Below are 25,984 nucleotides of genomic sequence, written 5' to 3'. Positions count from 1 at the left end.
ACTTTTACTGTGCGTCTTGAAGTGACATTTGGCTCGACTTTTCTTTTGCTTTCCCCGTGTTACCTGCTGATGTGGCGGGTGCTGACCTTAACTTCATGCATTCTTGATATTCTAAGACATGCTTACGGCTAAGGTGATGGAGCAAATTGCTCGTGTTGCCACCTCCAGTGACAACTGTAGCCCAACAACACTTGCATAAAATGGTTGTTTGGTCGACGTCGTATTTTTTTAAACCAAAAAACTTCCAAACTGCAGACACGGTGTTCTCTTGATTTGTGCTACTTCGTCGAGAAATGCTACCGCCGCAAAAACCGATAGGCTTGTCTATCGATTTGTGCTACCCTATCAAAAAATGCTACTTTATGGTTTTCTACCTCTGTATATCAAATAAAGTACGTTTTTTTTGTCTCTCATGTGTGTAATTATAAAAAGTGTAGTGAAATTGATTTATTTAAGAGGGTAGCACATTTTGATAATCCAATAACACGCTGTCAAATAATGCTCCCCCTGTTCTCAATGCATTCATGACAATGATGGAGCAGAGTCACCTAAATAAAGACAGAAGTGTCCATCAGAAAGGTACTTGTGAACTGTAGTCCAGTTTTCTTCCATTCCTAAAAACAGCATCGCTGTTATTAATTAATGTTTTTATATAGAAGAGAAAAATTGTGTATTTATTGTGAGAGAGAAAAGCCGCTGCCTCTTGGATAACGTAACTTTCATAGGCACCTTCCACTTATTCAACATGCTCAAATATGCGTCATATTTCAGACACCCCATTTGTGCATGTTAAGCTAACTGCTTGTTAATACGATAAGTGTTTTATTACTTTGCATGTCTTCCAAAAGAGAAAATAATCAGGATTTTGAGGATGTTACAGTTACACACCAAGACGCAGGGTAGCAAAACATTATAGGCGTGAAAACGAAACTTAGAAAATCGGCTCGGCGCATGCGCAAAACCACAAAGTAGCAATTCTCGACAAGTAGGAGAAATCGACAGAACACCGGCTCCTTTTTTTGGCACAAGTTCTTCTGTGTCAGCATGTTCTACTAGTTCTGCAGCTTCGATTTCGGAACTTTCCATGTCTATCCTATCCACCTTCACCTTCGCGTAACGCAAGTGCTTATTACCACCTCGCACCCAGACAGTAAACATGCGTGTTTAGAAGCGCAACACTGAAAAGGGTCCCGTCTCAAACAATGTCGCGCGACGCAGCGTTCCCCCCGTTGTGTAATCAAATACACCGGTATGGCGGTATATTATAGATTCATATCATAATGAAATTATAAACCGGTATTCGGTGTGAACCGGTATACCGCCCAGCACTAACTGGGAGGTTTAGGTCCCCCAAAAAGAGGCAGGAATTTACCCCTGGGGTGGAAAGTGTGAAGCGTCATGCCTTAACAACCACAGCCCCATCTGCCCAATGGCCAGACTGCTGCCGCCTAGTGGAGCCCATCTTTGTTCGCCTCTGCAGGATCCATCGTAGTCCAAAAAAAAGAGGGACAGGCACATTCTCAAGATGGGATCTGATCCTTCAGGACTACAGAAAGATCAGGCAGCTCATTTTAGCAAACAGAGCGATCATGCAGCAGACTACCTTGCAGCTGGTGGATGTGAGCTACACCACCCTGGTTCAGTGGCACAATCAAAGGGTGAAAAGGCAGGAAACGGCTGTGGTGCAACAAGGGCTAAACCTTCCAAGCCGGTTTTCTGTAGCTGCTGACCCACTTCTCCCCGCCAATATACGTCCCCATTATGCCATACCACATTCAGAACCAATACATATTTACAGTTTACCACCTAACACTGTGGGACAGGCCAAATTAAAAAGAAAGCTGCAATTTACAGATGATACAAATCCACCAGGACAGCAGCAGCTTCTCCCTGCTCCACCCAAAAGGCCTCAGGTAATGACAATTGCTCCAGTGGCCTCACAGGTTCGTGTTATCCCCTCTACTCTACAGACACAGAGTTTTTGGACGTTCTCTGCCACTCCTCCACATGCTCCTGCTCTGGCTCCTGTTTTGGTCCCTCCTCTGGCCCCTGCTCCGGCTCCCATAGCAGGCTCCACTCACCCTAATAGAGCACCCCGAAAACTGACCCGCAAAGTTTTACACAACACGTGCAAAAAATGCGGGCAGTTCAGAATTGCTGAAACAGGACACAGCCAATATAGAGGGCAAATTTACTGTCCCTCTGGTGAAACTCTAACTAAAGAGCAGTGGCTGGAAGAAATTAAAAAGAAGACATAAGTATGTACTCATTTATACTTTTTTAGCATTTACAAACTTTTTTTATTGTATATAGTTCCTGCTGTTTCAGACCTCTCAATCTTTTAATTTATTTCACAGAGGGTTATTCATCTTATTTAGTGATGATACTACTTGTTTTTTGTTATTGTGATTGTGTACAAAGTCCAACTGTTTAAAATTTGTTGCAAGTAAATGCTAAGTTTGTTCACAGTTTTTAGTTTTTTTGAGGTTAAAAAATGGTTTAATTCACTCTTTTTGTTGTTGACAAATAAATATTTGGTTCTTTAAAAACAGATAAGGTCTATGATCTTTTACTGTGAATAAATATGAGCTGCTATTGATTCTGAAATATTAGTAATAATTTTATGCGTAAACTAGGAACAATTTATCACTCACTTCACTCAGAAAGTGCATTAGGAAATTTACATACTTTATATACTTTTACATACTTTAAAACAATACTATAGTTTGAGCCGTTTCATTAAAACATAGTATGCGACTGTTGGGATCGAACTCTCGACTCTGGGATCAGCCGCTTTCTTCTTCCTCTTTCTTTCCCCGTCCCTTAACAGACATGATACGTATCTTAAGCCTGGTTTCATGCATTCATACAGGATTCATGAAAAGGATGTTGGCTTTGCTCCCTTCGATAGCTCAGTTGGTAGAGCGGAGGACTGTAGGTGCCCAACAACAGTTATCCTTAGGTCGCTGGTTCAATTCCGGCTCGAATGATGTGCCAAGCTTTTGTGCACAGAGGCTCTTTTTGGCCAACTCCGAAACTCCTTTCAAAGCTTTTGGAATATGCTGTTTTACGAAAGACTGTTCTACTCTCTATCAGATGTGCTAAGGGCTAGTGGCGCAATGGATAAAGCGTCTGACTACGGATCAGAAGATTCTAGGTTCAACTCCTGGCTAGCTCGGCACGCTGGTTTTAGCCTCTCACTTCTCCCACACCTATACAACAGGATCGCTTTAAACCTTCCACTCCCTGGGTATCCCAGCTCACTTACGCCCCAAAGATACCTCACAGTGTGTCGTCTTGCAACACATGTAGCTGACCCCACACCGTAAGGAAAGCTCGTCTTCCTCTTTATCTCTGCTGTCAATGATTTTGCTCCAAACACAAAAAAAAAACATGCCTGCCAGCCACATGCCGCAGAGCTACATATGCTATCCTTGGGATACTGAAGTGAATTTGATAGAGAGGAGAATCGCCGAACCGGTGTAAAAAACGAGTGATGAAGGAGTCTGCTGACAAGAACTCAGTCGAACAAAAGAACTCTTTATTTCTGTCGTCAGGTTCGTGTCTAATTTACAGAAAGATGCATCTTCTGGAGAAAGTCTGTGTCCAATTGCCCTATGAAATCCTTTCTGCTCTTGGAGAGATAGTCCCTTACTTTTAAAGAAGATTCAAGGCCAATTGTCCAGGCGTTAAGCCAAAAGATATGGTCTGACTGTACGAATGTCTCATATCAAATCTTATTTGGTAGTGCAAGGGCTTGTTTTTCAGTGTATCTCAGTGTCTTGCACGGAGACGCGCGGAGGCGTCTTGAAATTAACCAGTTGTGGACTCATTAAACTCTGGTTCGTCCATTTTGTCTGTGGACTCAATGGCCCTCATTTATCAAACTTGCGTAAGACGAAAAACGTGCGTAGGTCGTGTGTACGTCCTTTTCTGCGCAAAGGTTGGCATTTATCAAATCCATCGTGAGCGCAGGAAAGATGAAATCGCCACGACAGGTCTGAGGCCGTGTACGCACTTTTCCATTTTGACTTGCGGTGACTGCAATACAGCAGCGTCACTAGTGCGTGCTCAGGAGTCGCAACAAATCCCTAGGTTAAAATTACAGACTTATCACTTTAAAGAAGGCCCATGTTTTATTTGACTTCAACATAAATATAAACATAAACATAAACGCAAATTAAATAAATTAAACAAGTACAACTCCGTAATCGGAAGAGTGATGGCTCATTATTCAACCGTGCACCCTCACACCGAACAGGAGAGGGGCTTTAACACTGCGCATTCGCGCACGCGTGCCACTGTGGAGAGGTGTATAGGGCTCCTAAAGCTGGATCTGTCTCTCGGCTGCGGGGGGAACCCTATCCGCCCGAAAAGGTATGCAATATTATTATTGCATACGGGGATCTCCATAACATTGCCCAAAAAAATGGAGTGCCATTTCCAGATGTACATCCAGAGGACCCCGCACCCAGAGATCCCTACCACCAGCCTGCACAGCCAAGAGCGCTCAGGAGGAGAGAGGAACTTATTCAGCTATTCTGACTTTCGGTAAGCATTCTGTTATTCAAGGAAAAAAGAAAGGAGAACAAGGATTTCTTTCAGCATTTATTCTGTGACTTCAGTGTTTCATTTATGTCTTTCAATGTACTGTCGATAGATTGCATGGTGTGTGTTAAAGCCATCATCCACTTCACGATCTCTGTTTGTCTTTCTAGGACCTCTGTGGTCAACACGGCTGGCCGGTGTGACGCTGCAGACCTGGGGGCAGAGGCAGAGGCTTCGGATATTGACGGGCCGCGTATTCGTTGCGCGGGTCAGGTAGCCCGGATGCCACTTCGGATTCATCTGTGAATGAAAAATATTAGTTTGATTAGGAACCTCATTTGTGTTGAAAATTAAAGCAACTGTTTTATTTAAACGTCTTGGGTGTGCAGTCATTCTCACCATTCTCCAGCTCTAGCATGGGCGCATCAGTGTCAAGTTTCCCTGGCACGCCTGATGAGGACGTAGCTCCGATCACGCCAGCCAACATCACTTCACATTTACAGAACAGATGTTTTCTCTGCAGAACAGAAGAAGCCACCCGCCAACCCCCCCCCCCCCCCCCGCCCCCACCCCCCCGCCCCACCCCCATCCCCGTTTGTGACATGCTGCGTCGGAGAGCTGCGACCTTCTTTTTTGGCCAATTTCATATCGGACCACTTCTTCCTGATTTTACTGGAGAAAAAGTAAAACATCGCTCAATTTTAGATTTAATTTAATCTGGAGTTTATCACATTTTATTGACCATCACAGTAGGGGAAAATACATAACTCGTCCGGTCTGCGATTTACATCGCCAACGCTGTTGACAGCTGGGACGGCTGTCAACAGCGTTGACAGCGTTTCTTTGCCGCCTTTCGTCTATCCATGTCGCAAATTCTAGAGGTGCGGCCTCTCAGCCCCCTTTTGTAGAAGGCGTGGTTAGGATCATTACGATGGATTTCAGCCACCGGATTTATCAACAGCCGCTCGATCTTACGATGGGATTGGTGTGGTACGCATGTTCTGTAAATCTCACTTGAGCCTCTGCGTACGACGAGTTCTCCGCTCATATCTACGATGCTTTCTACGACGGCTTGATAAATGAGGGCCACTGAACTCAGTTCAGATTTCCTCATGTGCCTTGGGCCCCATTTTGCCTGTGAGTCCATACACCTCATTCCCCCCTTCGGGACTACTTAGAGTCCCGAAACACAAAATGGCCTCTACAATATGTGTCATGGTAAATGGTCAAACCCATGAATCTGCATCAACAAAGACCTCACTTGTTCGACATTATTGATTGCCCAATCTCTTAATATATCATAAGCCCTCAATTTCTGAGTCAACTGATTAGTTAAACTCCTATTTACGTGTCTATGCGCACATTATTTTAACTATTTTAGACTAGGTAAGCTAAATCTATCATATAATTAGTCCAAATTCGGCTACAGTAAACCAGCCTACCGGTCTCCCTCCAGTCACACAGCTCATCAGTCTCCTGACATGACTAAACATCCATGTCCTGCTCTCCCATACAATCTGTGTGTCCCTGTGGGGAACCTGCAGGTCAGTTGTCATCCAGTCGATTAAAAACCACCCTTCCTAAAAAGTGGGGAAAAAGATTGGATGACCTAAGGGAATGTCACTCTGGTGCCAATCTAAGCAAGCAATCCCTGTTTCATATTAACAATTACCTTTACCATTAACTTCTAATTTCAGGACCTTTATGGTCAATTTGGTCCAATTTCGTCCTATTATGTCCACAAAGCGTGGCTCCTACTGTATTACAGAGAATAGGCTATATCAAAAGCATAATGACAACAATATCACAAGTAACATATAAGTTCACACTCCATTATGGCATACAATGCAGATTGAAATGGTTCATAACAGCAACCAAGATTATAACATCAACGATTACATTTTTCATGATTCTAACTCAATCCACACAATTCTAGAGGTTTAGCAAACTAGTACTACTGAAAAATATCAATGCATTTGCAGTGGAGTAGCCGTGTAGCTCAGTTTCCATCTTTAGTTATCCAACGTCCATTTTTCTTTATCGTATTCTCCTGTCCAGGGTCCCACAGTCCATTTTCATCATCCCGTCTTGAGTCTCTGAGTCCATTCCGTGGGGGTCCCTGGACAGCCAGTGTCTCTCAGTTCGTTTCCCATTTCCCAGAATGTCATCCTGAGAAGAAAGAAAAGAAAACACCCACCAGTATCTTGCCGGAAAATTAACTTATGCTACAGTATATTGCATGATTACATAATTGTCGCACGATGTGTCCAAACTCCGCTTCCAGAGTCCTACTTACTATACCTGTATATGTTGTTTACTAATTCCCCTAATTTCTATATTAGGGTGTATGTGACATGTATCTACTTGTGTCCACCCATCTTATCCTGTTAGCCTCAGCATAGTCATTCCCCCCTTACATCTGTCAAAACTCCCGTACAGAGTTGGAACACCTCGGCGTCTGGCCACACCACTGCAATAGCAGATTGTTAAGTCATACATGTAGACAAGGTTATTATAACTCAATATAAAACTATAAAATATGTTTGTGGTAATAATCGCTTAGCTTTCCATCCCAGGAGTGGCTCCTACATGGTGCTAGAAACAGAAACTCTTTTCTAGTCTGGTTACAACCTTTCCTCACTCAACTGGCAACTCCGCTGTCACACCCATGGACTCACGTTTTTGGTTTTCATGTTCTAGGTTATGTTTGTGTCACTCCATGTTTAGTTTTGCCTTAGTTTTCCCTTCACTTCCCTCACCCAGGTAATTAGTTTATTCCCCTCACCTGTCCATTGTCTTCAGCTGCACTCACTCCCCAATCACTCTCACTCCCTATTTAGTTTCCAGTCTCCCCTGTCTGTTTGTTGGTTCCTTATCCTATGTCAGCTTGTAATCCATGCCACGATTCCCACGTTTTCATCAAAGCTAAGTATTTATTCCATGCCATGTCCTTGTTCTTTTGTTTATAGCTCCGTTTTTCTCCGGCTCTGCCCCGTTTTATGTTGTTACTTTGCTTTTTGTTAATAAATCTACCTTTACTTTTTGAAAGTCCGCATCCGTGTCCTCCCTACACCACACCCTGACAGAAGGAACCAACCAAAAATGGACGCGGCGGACAAAGGCGCTTTTTGGAGACTGGTCACAAAATTCTGGTGCTGCTTGGCCCGGGACAGCACCTCCTGGCAACATCTGAACGAGGCTAATGATTTAGTGGACTTCTTTTTACAGAAACAGGTCCTCCAGCATTTGCCGGAGGTGTCGGACATCTGGGCTGAGGTCATGAGCGTGCGGCGCGCAGCAACCCTGGACATTTTTGGTTTGGAGCCACACCAGGTAGCCGCGCTGTACAGCTGCCCCTCAGCTTCGCAGTCCCAGGACCCAGCAGCAGCCACAGTCACCAGAGACCCAGCCGTTCCAGAGCTGGCCCCGGCCCCAGCCGTTCCAGAGCTGGCCCCGGCCCCAGCCGTTCCAGAGCTGGCCCCGGCCCCAGCCGTTCCAGAGCTGGCCCCGGCCCCAGCCGTTCCAGAGCTGGCCCCGGCCCCAGCCGTTCCAGAGGCTTTAGGGCCTGACCACGAGGCTTTAGGGCCTGACCACGAGGCCTCCGGGCCTGACCACGACCACGAGGCCTCCGGGCCTGACCAAGAGGCTTTAGGGCCTGACCACGAGGCTTTAGGGCCTGACCACGAGGCTTTAGGGCCTGACCACGACCACGAGGCCTCCGGGCCTGACCACGAGGCTTTAGGGCCTGACCACGAGGCCTCCGGGCCTGACCACGAGGCTTTAGGGCCTGACCACGACCACGAGGCCTCCGGGCCTGACCAAGAGGCCTCCGGGCCTGACCACGAGGCTTTAGGGCCTGACCACGACCACGAGGCCTCCGGGCCTGACCAAGAGGCCTCCGGGCCTGACCAAGAGGCCTCCGGGCCTGACCACGACCACGAGGCCTCCGGGCCTGACCAAGAGGCTTTAGGGCCTGACCACGAGGCTTTAGGGCCTGACCACGAGGCTTTAGGGCCTGACCACGAGGCTTTAGGGCCTGACCACGACCACGAGGCCTCCGGGCCTGACCACGAGGCTTTAGGGCCTGACCACGAGGCCTCCGGGCCTGACCACGAGGCTTTAGGGCCTGACCACGACCACGAGGCCTCCGGGCCTGACCAAGAGGCCTCCGGGCCTGACCACGAGGCTTTAGGGCCTGACCACGACCACGAGGCCTCCGGGCCTGACCAAGAGGCCTCCGGGCCTGACCAAGAGGCCTCCGGGCCTGACCACGAGGCTTTAGGGCCTGACCACGACCACGAGGCCTCCGGGCCTGACCACGAGGCTTTAGGGCCTGACCAAGAGGCCTCCGGGCCTGACCACGAGGCTTTAGGGCCTGACCACGACCACGAGGCCTCCGGGCCTGACCAAGAGGCCTCCGGGCCTGACCAAGACAACGAGGCCTCCGGGCCTGACCACGAGGCCTCCGGGCCTGACCACGAGGCCTCCAGGCCTGACCACGAGGCTTTAGGGCCTGACCACGAGGCCTCCGGGCCTGACCACGAGGCCTCCGGGCCTGACCACGAGGCCTCCGGGCCTGACCAAGAGGCTTTAGGGCCTGACCACGAGGCTTTAGGGCCTGACCACGACCACGAGGCCTCCGGGCCTGACCACGAGGCTTTAGGGCCTGACCAAGAGGCCTCCGGGCCTGACCACGAGGCTTTAGGGCCTGACCACGACCACGAGGCCTCCGGGCCTGACCAAGAGGCCTCCGGGCCTGACCAAGACAACGAGGCCTCCGGGCCTGACCACGAGGCCTCCGGGCCTGACCACGAGGCCTCCAGGCCTGACCACGAGGCTTTAGGGCCTGACCACGAGGCCTCCGGGCCTGACCACGAGGCCTCCGGGCCTGACCACGAGGCCTCCGGGCCTGACCAAGAGGCTTTAGGGCCTGACCACGAGGCTTTAGGGCCTGACCACGACCACGAGGCCTCCGGGCCTGACCACGAGGCTTTAGGGCCTGACCAAGAGGCCACAGGGCCTGACCAAGAGGCCACAGGGCCTGACCAAGAGGCTTTAGGGCCTGACCACGAGGCCTCCGGGCCTGACCCCCAGACTTTGGGGATGTCTGGGATCCATCCCTTAAAGGGGGGGCTCCCCCCCGTCGGAGGTCCGTCCGACCTTGGGACGGTCCGCCGGATCACCGCCGGCTGCCACGTCATCGGGGGTCCGGGCGTCCGCCGGATCACCGCCGGCTGCCACGTCATCGGGCGTCCGCCGGATCACCGCCGGCTGCCACGTCATCGGGCGTCCGCCAGATCACCGCCGGCTGCCACGTCATCGGGGGTCCGGGCGTCCGCCGGATCACCGCCTCCTGCTGCCACGCCAGGGGATGTCTGGCCGCCCGCCAGACCACCGCCTCCTGCTGCCACGCCACGGGATGTCTGGCCGCCCGCCAGACCACCCCCGTCTCCTGCCGTCACGCCGACGGAAGTCTGGGCGTCCGCCAGACCACCACCGTCTCCTGCCGTCACGCCGACGGAAGTCTGGGCGTCCGCCAGACCACCACCGTCTCCTGCCGCCACGCCGACGGAAGTCTGGGCGTCCGCCAGACCATTGCCTCCTGCTGCCCGAAGCCGGTACCACACACCCGTTTCTGGTCCCCGGCCTGACCGGCTTCGAGCCCCTCCCTCCCACCCTCGGATTTCTTAAGGGGTTGTCTGGGATCCACCCCTTGAGGGGGGGGCTCTGTCACACCCATGGACTCACGTTTTTGGTTTTCATGTTCTAGGTTATGTTTGTGTCACTCCATGTTTAGTTTTCCCTTCACTTCCCTCCCCCAGGTAATTAGTTTATTCCCCTCACCTGTCCATTGTCTTCAGCTGCACTCACTCCCCAATCACTCTCACTCCCTATTTAGTTTCCGGTCTCCCCTGTCTGTTTGTTGGTTCCTTATCCTATGTCAGCTTGTAATCCATGCCACGATTCCCACGTTTTCATCAAAGCTAAGTATTTATTCCATGCCATGTCCTTGTTCTTTTGTTTTGTTTATAGCTCCGTTTTTCTCCGGCTCTGCCCCGTTTTATGTTGTTACTTTGCTTTTTGTTAATAAATCTACCTTTACTTTTTGAAAGTCCGCATCCGTGTCCTCCCTACACCACACCCTGACATCCGCAATGAGCACATTTATTAGGAACACGAGTTGGAGTGGATCCTGGCCAAAATAACAAACAAAACAGGTCTATCTTGAATATGGTTGACTTTCCTGACAAAATAATGCAAACCAAAAATACAGTCATCTTACCTCCCTCGGGTAATATAAACAGGAGAAAACTGGGTTAACAAAATGGCCGTCCACTCCTACTGCATGATTGTCTTAGTTGTATCTTTAAAGTGGATACATATCCATGATATCATCCTCTGCTTGCACCTCTTCCGTGTCTTCATTCCACCTTCCCCTTGCCAATAATGGCTTTTGTGCTCGGTTCTCCTCTTTTTCCTGTTCGCCGAACTGTCAATGGGGTGAATCTCCTCAGCTGGTGGTTCTTGTTGGATTGTAACGACCCCGTATGGCAATTTTAGACTAGCCCTAAAACAACAACCTGTCCATCCATATGGTAAAAATAGATATACTTTATTCCCACACACCCACCATATGTCTTTTAACGGTTCCAATGGTCACATTTACAGTGATTAGTTCATGCTTAACCCACAGGGTCCTACTCTCTCGTTTATCCGGGGCATGGAAAGTTACCCTCGTCTGGCCTTCAATGTTGTTGTTTGCTTCTCTTCTGACTTGCATCTTATAGCTAGCGCACTCTGATATTCCTACGAACATCCCTTCAGCACCGTGAGTGTCGTTTGAACAAAAACAGACTTTGGCCTTAACGGCCACTACTTCCATTGGATCAGGCCGTGCTGCTGCCCCCTTCTCCTGTTGATCTTGTAAATTAAGATATGGCAAGTCACTTAACCCTGTACATTCCTTTTTGGGTGTAAATAGATGTTTTGACAGAGCCAACCACCTATCCGTTGGTGCTTGTTGATTATATAACAACCAAGATAACACATACTCCTGACACAAGGGACTAAGTGGCTCAGGTATTGTTTCCAGAATTGACGGCCATGTGTTTGGTGCTGGAACCTTTACAAAGCAGGGGCAGTTATCAAGTGTAGCTCGCCGTACGGAATGAGTCAGTTGTTGGAACCACATGTTCTTATTAGCCCATGGGTCAGTAATCTGCAACACCGAAGAATCAGACCCAAATGCCCTCCATTTATTTTCTCTTTTATAAATTGTCTGTTCATCCGCAGCTGCATCATTTTCTTGCTGTTCAAAATCTAGTGTCTCTTTGTCTAATTTCCTATTGACATGGTAAATGGTGTCCGATGGTACCACCTTTTTCTCCACCGCGCTTGTTGGCGGAGCAGATTTCGCCGTGGTACTCCCTATCCTATTATTGTTATTGGAGGTGGTGTTCATTTTCGCTACAGTCCCCCGAGCAATACCAGTGGTTGCCGGTTCTATTATTTCCCCTTTGGATGTGTGTACGAGTGGAGGGAGTTGTGTTGAGACAGGTGTTGCTTCAGGAATTATCGTTTCCGCCCCTCCATTTCTTAACCTTAACCTCACATATTTGACTTCAGGTTCAGCTCTTTTACACCCTTCTTTCCCCTGGGTTGGGGACCCAAAATATATACACATATACATTCCTTGATCCCTTTTTTGAACATGACGCACAAAAAGACTACAGTCTCCTTCTTGTTTCACCCTCCTTGCCTCATTAACCAGTACATACTTTGGTGGTGCGTTGATGGTGGCATTTGAGTAGGTTATCAGTTTTCCGTAGTTGTCTTTCCACTGTGGTAGATGGGGTCCTCCCACGTCCACCACTTTGCACTCGCATGGAAGCAGGGCCGACTGACCCTCGGTCACTATTACCTTAATCGCCGTATCTCTCGGGTTTGGTCTTTCTGCGGCCGGACTTCGGCTGACTCTGTGTCACTTCTCGAAGCGTCATTGTTGTTCTCTTTGATCTTTGTTGGATTGCTTTCTGGAGAAGAGGCCCCCGTTGTCTCTGGCACGTGTTGCAAATCGATGACCCCAAATTTTTGTATTGGTGGGCCCCGGTTGGTGTCATCATGAACAGGTACAGCAGGATCATAGCTGTTTGCAACATTATCAGTCTCCTCTCTTGGACCTTGATCTTGAGCATTCTTGGGTGTTTTGAATCTGTCCGTGCTCCCTCCGTTGGACCTTTTGTCCTGTGTACCTTTAGTTTGAGTCTCTTCTTCTTTTGCTGCCTTGACACAGTGTGACAGGTGGTACCACGTGGGAGACCCTTTTACTTGGACCGCTGTCCCTGTGCTGCGCACAACTTCAAATGGTCCTTCCCGGCGTGCGTTAAACCACTTTCTCCTAAAGACCTTTACGAACACTTTGTCCCCTGGCTGCAAAATGTCTCTCTTTTGCTCCGCAAGCTTCTCCTGCTCGTGGTCCTGTTTTTGCCTGTCAATGACATACGTGGATATGTTCCTATGTAACCATATACTTAATGTACTGTATGTCATCATTTCATCTTCCAACAGAGACAAACTTGGACCTTTCCCGTTTGTTCGCAACAAGGGCGTGGGCATTCGTCTGCCCGTCACCAATTCATGTGGTGTCATTTGCAAATCACGAAGTGCGCCTGAACGGCATGCCATTAGAGCAAGTGGAAGCGCTGCCCCCCAATTCAGTCCCGTATGTTGACAGATTTTTACAAGACGGTTTTCCAACACGCCGTTCATTTTCTCACACATGCCTTGGCTCTGTGGATGATAAACCGCTCCAAGACGTTGCTTGATTCCTAGTTTCTGTAAGATCAGTTCTACAGTTCTATCAACAATTTCTCGCCCGTTATCTGATGATATTCTATCTGGAAGCCCCCATCTGGGTATGACTTCACGACACAGGAACTTAGCAACAGATTGAGCGTCTTTTCGCCCAGTTGGGCAGGCCTCTGACCATCGTGAGAACCTGTCCACTACCACCAACATACCTTTTGCCGTCCACTGGTTTTATCATGTCAACGAAATCCATTACTAACTCCGCATAGGGCCTTTTGGAGTCGGAATGTGCCCTGGAGGAACCGTCATACCTCTCCTAACATTATTTTTCAAACAAATGGCACATCTTCCGATGACGTGATCCGCCTGTTCGAGCAAGTACGGTGCCCAAAAACCCCGTACTCTTGTGTGATCTTTCTCTTAACTTCCCCCCTTGCAACATGGGCTTGCCCGTGTGCTTCCTGAATGAGCCAATCTAACAAGTCAGGGGCGCCACCATCAAACCCTCATGGTTTCTCCAAAGACCCATAGGGTCTTGACTGGCAACCCTCTTAGCCCAACGCTGCTTGTCCATCGTACACGCTGCTTCCTGCATTAAATTCACATCTTTAAGTGTGATTTTGTCATCTAGGTCTAGCTTTTTCAACGACAAAATCCGTTCCGTTTGCTTTACCATTGTGTAGCCGGCTACCAACTCACTGCCTATCTAATAGCAGGATCCATTTAAAGCCTGCTGATGGTTTACAAATCCCAGAACGGTTTAGGGTCAAAATACATCTGTGATATGTTCAGAGAATATAACCTATCAGAGTTCTTACATCCAAGGACTCAGGTTAGCTGGTCCAGTCCAGAGTCCAGACTAAACATGGAGAAGCAGCATTTAGCTGTTACGCTGCAAACAAGTGGAACAAACTGCTAGTGGAGATTAAACTTTCCCCAGATGGAGACATTTTTAAATCCAGGTTAAAAACATTTATTTTCTCATGTGTCTATGCATGAAATCTGCACGCAATCTTTGAACTTATCTGGACTGTTGCTTGTTTCTAAATTAATTTAAATGATTTTATTTGTTTCTCTTTATATTCTTTTTTGCATTTTAAATGCTTCTTCCACTCCCTGCTGCAATGCTTTTATTCTGTGTAAAGCACCCTAAATTGTTTGTACATAAAATGTGCTATATAAATAAATTTGATTTAATTTGATTTAATTATATAACTGGGCCGTACAGTGATCTACCCTGTGCTTGGTCACAAAGCTATTTATCTGTGGTAAACCATCCTTCAGAAAGGCATTCTTCAATTGTTTTCAACAATTTTGTGTCTCCTTCCGCACTGGGATTTCCTTAAAAACCAAACTTCTTTTCCCATCTCGTCTGAGTGGCCTATTTAATATTATCAGTGTCCCGTTAAAACATGTATTTGACCTTCACATCTCTATTCCTATTTTCTTCTAAACAAGCCTTCCTCATTTTATGTCCCTTTAATAGCCACCAAGTTTGAATGGAGTACACTTGAGCAACTGATCAGATCAGCGGAACACTGTTTTTTGTTGACTTCGTTATGTTTCCCCCAGTCTGTTGTTTCACTGAGACACTACTGGATAATTACAACCCAAACCAGTTTATGCATAGATCACCTTCCTATACATACATACAAACAAACGAACAAACTATTATTTTTCTCAATTTCTCATCTCTGTTTTAACGTACATACCGTCATTTATCTCTGTAGTTTTCTCACACTGACTATGGACTCCTTAACATTTTAACTCACGTTTTTGCAGATCTCAGTTAAATAGTACACATTAATATTGAACTTTACTGGGTGAGCAGGTCTTTGTTGCCTTCAGTGGCCTATATGTGAACCTCTATGTCTATGTATGAATATCTTTCTTATATTTCTTGGTATTGTTCTGTGTGTGTGAGGCCTAAACCCAATTTCTATGAGGCACCCGCAGTGTCACGGGAGCAGTGGTGGTACTCTGTTCCGCATCGTCTTCATTTTTGTTAATCCATGCTTCATACCATAAAATTGGAAATACTATAATAAAGGTAATGATAAACAATACACAGGTAGTTCCTCTTAACCCACAAAATCCTGGTAATCTGAATGGATGCCACGGCCGATGTCTGTCCATTTTCCTGTCTTATTTTAGCCGCACCCTATGTTCTCGTTTTAGCCGTTGTTTTCTTCACTGAGGTTGAGATGAACCTCTCCTGTTGAGAAAGTTCCCCTTTGTAGTCAGACTTATGCTTCAGAGAACGGTGGTGGGTAACTAATCTTTCCCTTTTTCTGAAGGTCGTGGTCTTACTAGTTTACAGTGTGATAAGTGAATCCAGGAAGTCCTTTCTACTTTTTCAGCTGCTGTGGGTGTTGTACGTAGTACCTGATATGGACCTTTCCCCCTTTGGACTGGGCCAGTTCTTCGTCCATTTTTCTTTATTGGTTTGATGAGGATCCAGTCTCCGGGTTTTACTGTCTTCAGAGATTTCTCCACAGGTTCACCTGGAACAGAATTGACAGAAGAGATCTCTCTCTCCTTGTTAACATTTTAACCATGTATTCTGCAACGGTTTCTTCTTTCTCTTCATCGTGTTTGGTGAATGGTTTCCACTGTGGGAGTACAAATGGTCATACATTATCTCAAATGGCATTAATCTTGCGATAATTGAAATGATATGCATGTTTAGTGTCGTGTCTGTGGTGTTTTGACACCTTTTTAGTTTTCTGTTTAGTTCTTAGTTTTAACCGTTTCTTAGTTTTGTTAAGGTTTAGGTTCAGGTTTCGTATTTAGTTTTGTCATGTCGTGCCACCTTTCCTTAGTCCTTCTCCTGTCCTGCCATCAACTGCACTCAATCACTAATCCCCTCCACAGTATTTAGTCTCCCGGTTTATTCATGTTCACTGCCAAATCCTCACTAGTCACTGGTCACTGAAATTAAGTACCCCTCTTGTGTTCAGTCATAGTCATAGTCCTGTTTTGTTTAACCTTAGTTATGTTTTGTTTTTGTTACTGTTTGGTTTTTGATATCCGGCCCAGCTGCGCTTTTTCCTCGAAACCTTTTTGATAATAAACCAAGTTTAGTTTTTGAAAGAATTCTGTACCCGCATGCTTCCTCGCATCTGCCCTATCTGACCTTTAGGACTACTAGTGGTAAACAGTGAAACCATTTTCCTGTTTCTTCTATGATTGTTCTTCAGTCTTGACATAACTATTCCCTTGTGTCTTTCCAGTCATCCTGCTGACTGATATGGTGATATGTCTAGTGGTTTCTAAGGTATATTTTTAAGTTCTTTAGCATCAGGGAGACGACATTGTTTACTAAGTATGTTCCATTATCACTGTAGGTTTTTTCCATAATCCCCAATCTAGGAAATATTTATTTTCCCTGTGCCTTTGCTACTGAGAGTCCATCTGTTTCTGCACATGGAAATACTTCAACCCATTTGGTAAACACAATTATTATCACTTGGCAGAATTGTTTCTCTTCCCATTTAGTTAATTCAATGGAACTCATACAAACGTGATGAAAAGTGTTCTCTAGCTTTAAGGAATCATCCTCATATTGTCACTTGAGTGCCCTGTGGCTTCTGTTTTGCATATATTTGAACTGTTCGACACAAATTTATTTACTTATTTATTATTTATTAAGTAATTAGTAAACCCATATGTTGTAAAAACCTTTGTTTCTTATTGTTACTATCCCCCCTGTTGAGGCATGACCTAGTCCATGACTCAATACTGCACCATGATTTAAACAAGCGTTTTATGTGTCCAGCACATCTATAAATTGCTACTTTAGCTAACCGCTGAATAGCATCTAATAATGCTAAAATCAATTCTTTGTGACGTATAGATTCACCTGTGGATGTCATCATACATCTATTTTTCCCTTGCTGTGTTAACCCGCATACTTTTGAGGGAGCATATTGATTGTTAATGTAAATGTTAATCACCTGTTTGTTCTCTAACTTACTAACTTTAGTTACAACTACCAATTCAGCTATTTGATTAGAACAATTGTTTGGTTGTGGTCGTTTTAAGAGAACTTCAGCTTCTGTTACGACAGCAACTTTTGTAATATTTGTGTCATCAGGGTTCTTCCTATGTGACCTGTCGACAAGCATATTTATTCCTGCATTTTCATAATGTATGGCATTCAAGTCTGGCCTGGGTAAGACACTTATAGTCATTTCTGATATGCAATCCTGATGCTCTCCATCTCGTTGGGCAGGCAGCTGTGAGGATGGAACAAGTGAAGTCCATCTCTCTACCACGAGGTGTGGCTGTGAAAGAACAACAGTTATGCAGGAGAAATGTCTGGAAGGAGACAAATAAAAAATTTTGTTGAGTAACAATTTCACAGTCACTTTCTGAGGTACCTTAGTCATTAATGCGTGAAGTAACCTTATAGTTTCTGATGCCATAGATGCTACTACTTGAACACGCAGCAGCAGTGTTCAGGCCACTGATTTAAAAAATATGATCTCGTCACTTTTCCCCCTTCCAGTGGAAGCTGGCCTTTGACAGCAATTCAGCTGTAGGTCTTTCATTAGGAGTTTTTCACTCCCCCGTGCACGGTTTCAGCACCGACCCTGGGGGGCGGAAAGAGCGCCGAGATCTGTTTAGTAGGACCTAGTTGTTAAGAAAGTTGTTCTTTCAATGAGACTCAGTCTGTTAAAACAAACACACAGCAACAAGCACAGACATGTGTGTGTGCATGTATGTGGGCATAGGAGTGTAAGTGCTCGTGTGTGTATGTATGTTGATATTTAAAGACTCTGTGGATAAATCACACTGGCCTTATATGGCTCGGGCGCAGCTTCTCTGTCTGCTTGGACCCTCCCACACACTCGAGGAATCACAGAAACATCCCATTCATATCCATTCTGTGTATTCTAAGAATCTAAATCTTTTTTTTTTTTTTTTTTTTATTCGTTTTCCTCCGAAGCACTTGCTGATCTGGTATGAGACTCAGCCGATCCTAGATCAGATTACATGCTTAACTCGAATTTTAAGGTTGAACATCTCTTAATTTTCTCCGTTGGTATTGATTAAACAGTTGATTAACTAAAAATGAATGTCTGTCAATATATTTTGGGATCTATTCCCCAGCGCCTTTTTTTTTTTTTTTTTTTTTTTTTCTAAACTCCACTCTGCGCGTAACCGACTTCCTCAACACCCCCTCCTTTTTTCCTCCTCTCTTGCCTTGCCGTGCACGCGCCTCCACAGGCCGCCCCAAGCTCACACACATTCACCGTTCCCCACACTTTCTTTTTCTTTTCCTTACACGCTGCTCATTCGTTTAACATAAATGTGCTTATGAGAAAATGTATGAATTATGCTTGGAACATGCATGGGTTCATCAAACACATCTGAATTCGTACACACTGATCGTCTCATTAGATGGACAGATCTTATCAGACACACTGTTTCTTGTGGCGCATCTCAAAGCGAACCAGGCGCCGGCCGAAATTCGCCACAAAAACTCATAACTTGACAGTCATTGTCCTGTCTCCATCACTCATACACCCATGTTATTTTCAGGAATCATGTGTATGTTCATCTGTCATGAATGCAAACACCGCCGTCCAGCACTTTATGTGCAAGTTAGCGGGTAACCCCCCTTTCCCAGACAAACAACAGTTAAGCGTCTCACACTGCCGAACATATAACATGTAAACAGGACACACACGCAACACATGTAGACTCCATTGTCAGACAACACACAAAACCTTAAGGCAACTCTTCTCTCCCCTTTCCTCTGTGCGCGCACCCTACGTTGACAGCTGTTTAAATTTTTAATAATTGTAGCGTGCACTGGGCCACGCCCGAACTCATTTTACCGACAAAAGTTCCAGATCACTTAATGCCACAGTCAGGTCACCCGACCTGTAAATAACAACAACTTCTTCTTAGCGCTTGACGTGTCTTTCAACGACACCCGTTTCACAACTCAGCGCGCCCAGCGATAACGCGCATTAATCAATTTACCGAAACCATATATTGGCTCCAAGACCAAAAAGAGCGTCTGCGGTTTCCTCTCAGCAAATGTACATCCTGACTGACGTTTTGACACTGCACATGTTATGATGCATTATTGACGAAACCAACAAAAGCACACTTAGGTGAAGTTAGTTTTACGTTGGATATTCGACAGACATTCGACAGACATTCGCAAGCAAGCCACTCCAACATTTCAAGTGCACCCGTAGTGCACCCGTATTGCAGACTTTACAGTAAACACACGGAGAGGACGACTGCAGCGTGTTCCAACTTCCTGTTTTCAAAATAAAATAAAAATGAAAAAATATGATATTTAAAGCAGAGATGAGCTACTGTGTATAAAGTTATTGAAATTTATGGACAGAACTGAATTGTAAAAATAAAAGGTGTATCTCATGTAGCAAGTGTAGTTAAATGACCCCACACTGATTTCGAGTCAATTGATCACATTACCTGGAAGCTATTGAGCAAAAATGCTAATATTTACATATAAATATTAATAAAAAATATGAACAGATCTAAAATGTAAAAATAGAAGGCGTATCTCATGTAGCAAGTGTAGTTACATGATCCCGCACTGATTTGGAGTCAATAGATCACATTACCTGGAAGCTATTGAGCAAAAAGACTAATATTTACATATAAATATTAATAAAAAATATGAACAGATCTAAAATGTAAAAATAAAAGGCGTATCTCATGTAGCAAGTGTAGTTACATGATCTTACACTGATTTGGAGTCAATTGATCACAAGACCTGGAAGCTATTGAGCAACAATGCTAATATTTACATATAAAAATTAATAAAAAATATGAACAGATCTAAAATGTAAAAATAAAGGGCGTATCTCATGTAGCCAGTGTAGTTACATGATTCCACACTGATTTGGAGTCAATAGATCACATTACCTGGAAGCTATTGAGCAAAAATGCTAATATTTACATATAAATATTAATAAAAAATATGAACAGATCTAAATGTAAAAATAAAAGGCGTATCTCATGTAGCCAGTGTAGTTACATGATCCTACACTGATTTGGAGTCAATTGATCACAAGACCTGGAAGCTATTGAGCAAAAATGCTAATATTTACATATAAATATTAATAAAAAAATATGAACAGATCTAAAATGTAAAAATAAAAGGCGTATCTCATAAAGCCAGTGTAGTTACATGACCTCACACTGATTTGGAGTCAATAGATCACATTACCTGGAAGCTATTGAGCAAAAATGCTAATATTTACATATAAATATTAATAAAAAATATGAACAGATCTAAAATGTAAAAATAAAAGGCGTATCTCATGTAGCAAGTGTAGTTACATGATCCTACACTTATTTGGAGTCAATTGATCACAAGACCTGGAAGCTATTGAGCAAAAATGCTAATATTTACATATAAATATTAATAAAAAATATGAACAGATCTAAAATGTAAAAATAAAAGGCGTATCTCATGTAGCAAGTGTAGTTACATGATTCCACACTGATTTGGAGTCAATTGATCACAAGATCTGGAAGCTATTGAGCAAAAATGCTAATATTTACATATAAAAATTAATAAAAAATATGAACAGATCTAAAATGTAAAAATAAAAGGCGTATCTCATGTAGCAAGTGTAGTTACATGACCTCACACTGATTTGGAGTCAATAGATCACATTACCTGGAAGCTATTGAGCAAAAATGCTAATATTTACATATAAATATTAATAAAAAATATGAACAGATCTAAAATGTAAAAATGAAAGGCGTATCTCATGTAGCAAGTGTAGTTACATGATCCTACACTTATTTGGAGTCAATTGATCACAAGACCTGGAAGCTATTGAGCAAAAATGCTAATATTTACATGTAAAAATTAATAAAAAATATGAACAGATCTAAAATGTAAAAATAAAAGGCGTATCTCATGTAGCAAGTGTAGTTACATGATCCCGCACTGATTTGGAGTCAATTGATCACATTACCTGGAAGCTATTGAGCAAAAAGACTAATATTTACATATAAATATTAATAAAAAATATGAACAGATCTAAAATGTAAAAATAAATGGCGTATCTCATGTAGCAAGTGTAGTTACATGATCTTACACTGATTTGGAGTCAATTGATCACAAGACCTGGAAGCTATTGAGCAAAAATGCTAATATTTACATATAAACATTAATAAAAAATATGAACAGATCTAAAATGTAAAAATAAATGGCGTATCTCATGTAGCCAGTGTAGTTACATGATCCTACACTGATTTGGAGTCAATTGATCACAAGACCTGGAAGCTATTGAGCAAAAATGCTAATATTTACATATAAATATTAATAAAAAAATATGAACAGATCTAAAATGTAAAAATAAAAGGCGTATCTCATAAAACCAGTGTAGTTACATGACCTCACACTGATTTGGAGTCAATAGATCACATTACCTGGAAGCTATTGAGCAAAAATGCTAATATTTACATATAAACATTAATAAAAAATATGAACAGATCTAAAATGTAAAAATAAAAGGCGTATCTCATGTAGCAAGTGTAGTTACATGATTCCACACTGATTTGGAGTCAATAGATCACATTACCTGGAAGCTATTGAGCAAAAATGCTAATATTTACATATAAATATTAATAAAAAATATGAACAGATCTAAATGTAAAAATAAAAGGCGTATCTCATGTAGCCAGTGTAGTTACATGATCCCATACTGATTTGGAGTCAATTGATCACATTACCTGGAAGTTATTGAGCAAAAAGACTAATATTTACATATAAATATTAATAAAAAATATGAACAGATCTAAAATGTAAAAATAAAAGGCGTATCTCATGTAGCAAGTGTAGTTACATGATCCTACACTGACTTGGAGTCAATTGATCACAAGACCTGGAAGCTATTGAGCAAAAATGCTAATATTTACATATAAATATTAATAAAAAATATGAACAGATCTAAAATTTAAAAATAAGAGGCGTATTTCATAAATAGTGGCATTTCTTTTTGTGGCTAAGACTATTTTTTTAACATGATGGTATTTAAACACAAGTGTGCAACATGGGTTCTCTTTCAAAAATTCATGATATAATGTGTCTGTCCATGGAGATCTGAGTTTATTCATGTCATGTTTTGGATTTATTTCGTCCCATTTTTTTTGTTTGTTATAAAAATTTTGATTTTTTTTCTTCCTGGTTTGCAATGTCTGTAATCAATCTCTTCATCCTGTGCACCTTTGTCATCCCCTGAACTGTCACCTTCTGCTGCTGTGTCTCCAGAGTAACTCTCCTCCTCTTTGTCCTTCATACCGTCTGTCTTTCCCTTTCCATGGCTTTTCTTTGCCTGGAAGAATGTTTTCTTGTGCACCTTCATCATCCACTGAACTGTCACCACCTTCTGCTGCTGTGTCTCCAGAGTAACTTTCCTCCTCTTTGTTGTACGGTCAATCAATTGAGACACTGAGTCAAGTTCTTCTTTGGCTGAAACAGTATTAGCCAAAATGCTCATTCTGAACTCAGGATCATCTTGCTCCGATAGTTCTTCTGAGCCGTCTGGGTTTGTAGGCCAGTGCTCCTCTGCTAGCAGAAATTGTGGGCCACACATCCATTGTTTATCCTTAAGGAATGACTTCACTCCAAGTCCCCTGGAAGCAATATCTGCTGGATTGGACAAGGTGCTCACTTATCTCCACTGAGCTGCATAAGACGCTGCAAGGATCTCTGAGACCCTATTGGCCAAAAATGTTTTGTATCTGGAGGTTTCATTTTTGACGTACTTTAGCACTGCGGTGCTGTCAGTCCAAAAGACTCACACCGACCCTAACAGGGGTCAGGGTCTAGGGGCCAACTGCAACATCTCTAGGCCTGAGAAGCCATCAACTGAGTTGAATGTGAAGGAACCCACATGGCAAGAAATCTAAGACGTCGTCCGCAAGGCCAAATCATCGGCTGCCCCAGGCCCAAGCGGTATACCATATAAGGTATACAAGAAGTGCCCCAAGCTTCTTAAGAGGCTGTGGAAAAACATGAGGAAGATCTGGGCCAAGGGGACAATTCCACCAAGTTGGAAGTTGGCTGAGGGATGCTTTGTTCCAAAAGAGGAGGGGTCCTCCGCAATCTCTCAGTCCAGAACAATCTCTCTTCTTAGTGTAGAGTGTAAGATTTTCTTCTCTGTTCTGGCACGAAGAATTACCTCCTACTTGACGCAAAACCACTATATCAACCCATCTATCCAGAAAGGTGGCATCCCAGGCTTTTCGGGCTGCCTGGAACACACCTCAATGATCAGCCAGCTGATCCAAGAAGCATGACGGAAGAAGAGCGACCTAACAGTCATCTGGCTAGACATTGCCAATGCTTATGGGTCAATTCCGCATGATCTCATCCAAGAAGGACTTGACCATTATTACATCCCTGTGGCAATCTGAGGCATGATCACCAACTACCTTGCAGGTTTTCGGCTCAGGTTTACATCGGCACTCTTTACCACCAGCTGGCTGGACCTCCAAAAGGGGATCCCAACAGGGTGCACCATCTCCCCCATCTTGTTTATTATTGGAATGAATCTACTGTTATCCGCAGCAGAAGGCATAACCCGTGGCCCTAGATTGGAATCCGGTGTTGTGCAACCAGCGCTGCGAGCGTTCATGGATGACATCACAGTAACAACTGTGACACACATCCAAGTAAGGTGGGTGCTGGAAACATTGGGCAGCGTCGCCTCCTGGGCAGGGATGCTGTTCAAAGCCAGGAAGTCCAGAAGCATGGTCATTAAGAAGGGCAAAGTCACCAGCAAGTTCAGCCTTCAAGTCCAGGGTGAGGTCATTCCATCCATCGAGGGCAACCCAATAAAATGCCTGGGAAAGTGGTTCAACGTGTCACTGACGGATAGTGCCAGTATTGCTGAGGCGGTGAAGCAGACCGAGGTATGGCTGAGGAAGATTGATAAGTCTTTACTCCCGGGCAAGTTCAAGACCTGGCTGTATCAACACGGCCTCTTGCCCAGGCTCCTCTGGCTATTCACGGTCTATGAGTTTCCCATGACTACCATCGAGGCCATTGAGAGGAGGATCAACAACATACCTGCGGAGGTGGCTGGGCATTCCCCCAAGCTTCTCATCAGTGGGCCTTTATATCAGGTCTGGTCAACTGCAATTCCCCCTGTCATCAGTAGTTGAGGAGTACAAGGTGGCAAAATGCAGAGTTGTCCTAAGTCTGAGGGATTCCAACGACGACCTCATCAGACAAGCTGGCATGATAACCAGGTCTGGACGCAAGTGGGCTGCCACCACAGCTGTGGACCAGGCAGTCAGTTCCCTGAAGTTGCGGGATATAGTTGGCAATCAGTGCATCCACCGACAAGGCCTCGGCTCTGCACAATTTCAAACCTGGGAAGGCGCAAACATAAGAACGAGGCGAGGCATGGTGCAGGCAGAAGTGAGGAGCAGGGAGGAGGAGAAACGGGTAGCCAAAGCAGTGCAGCAAGGTTCCCAGGGGGCCTGGACAAAATGGGATTTGCCCAGGCGCAAAGTCACATGGAGGGATCTGTGGCGTCTGGAGCCCTATCGCATCTCCTTCCTCTTGCGGTCTGTTTATGACACCCTCCCCTCCCCAGTACATCTGCACACATGGGGGCTAAGAGAGGACTCACTTTGTAAGCTGTGCAGCCAGAGGGGGACCTTGGCCCATATACTGTCTGGGTGCAAAACATCTTTAACCCAGGGGCGGTATAGGTGGCGCCACGACAAAGTACTCCTCTCATTGGCCGACACCATAGAGCGGGAGAGGGTCAAGAAGAAATCAGCCCACACAACCGCACAGAGAGCCATCACCTTCCTTAAGGAAGGAGCTAGGCCCATACTAAGGAAAAGACCCAGCATTCTTCATGCCGCAAGCTCCTGGGAAATGAGCGTGGATCTTGGGAAGAGGCTACAGTTTCCAGAGGTGGTGCAAACAACCCTCCAACCTAACATAGTGCTGTGGTCAACCAAGGACCAGAAGATAATCCTGGTTGAACTGACAGTGCCATGGGAGGAGGGCTGTGAGGAGGCCCATGAAAGGAAGGCTGCAAAATACCAACAGCTGGCCCAAGACTGCCGAGACAGAGGCTGGCAGGCGTGGGTCTTTCCTGTGGAGATAGGATGCAGGGGCTTTCCAGCAAGATCTGCATGGAGTTTCCTTTCTGCTGTTAAAATTGGCTTTGTTCTTAGACATTATGAATGAAATAAGTCTCAGTACTATTCCATTATGACCTAAAGTGATCCAGGAGTAGAAAGACATAACAATTAGAAAAGCCTGGGAAAGCAGGGGCAGATTCACACACACACATTGTTTTGGGCTGATCCAGAGAATATGACGAAGCATGTTGAACCTACTCATGTCCAATCATACTCGGTCAAATGTGAGTCCAACCTATGACACTATAAATAAACATGATAACCGGAAATCATGGCCAGTCTGACAGACTTCCTGCGGGAGCTCTGTTCCACTGAGCCCAGCGCTGATATGCTTTGATGTGTGACTACCAATAAACACTTCATTTTCACTTGAATTACTTCGGTCCGTTCTTGAGCCTCCTACTAAAAGAACCAAATCTAACACTGCCATAGGGATGGATGAGCAGAGTAAGAA

The 25,984-nt window shown here is 44.7% G+C and overlaps 1 non-coding gene across 1 annotated transcript; it reads left to right on the top strand.

Annotated features, from left to right (window-relative positions):
* The first annotated feature begins 2,901 nt into the window (after positions 1–2,901).
* trnay-gua (transfer RNA tyrosine (anticodon GUA)) lies at positions 2,902–2,990 on the top strand. The gene is given in 2 exon segments: positions 2,902–2,938; positions 2,955–2,990. It is a non-coding gene; the product is annotated as a tRNA-Tyr (tRNA).
* Positions 2,991–25,984: the final 22,994 nt, after the last annotated feature.

This window comes from Odontesthes bonariensis, chromosome 8 (assembly GCF_027942865.1).
Source record: "Odontesthes bonariensis isolate fOdoBon6 chromosome 8, fOdoBon6.hap1, whole genome shotgun sequence".
Lineage (NCBI taxonomy): Eukaryota > Metazoa > Chordata > Actinopteri > Atheriniformes > Atherinopsidae > Odontesthes > Odontesthes bonariensis.
The sequence above is the reverse complement of the archived record's forward strand: the minus strand, read 5'-3'. Positions and strand labels throughout refer to the sequence as shown.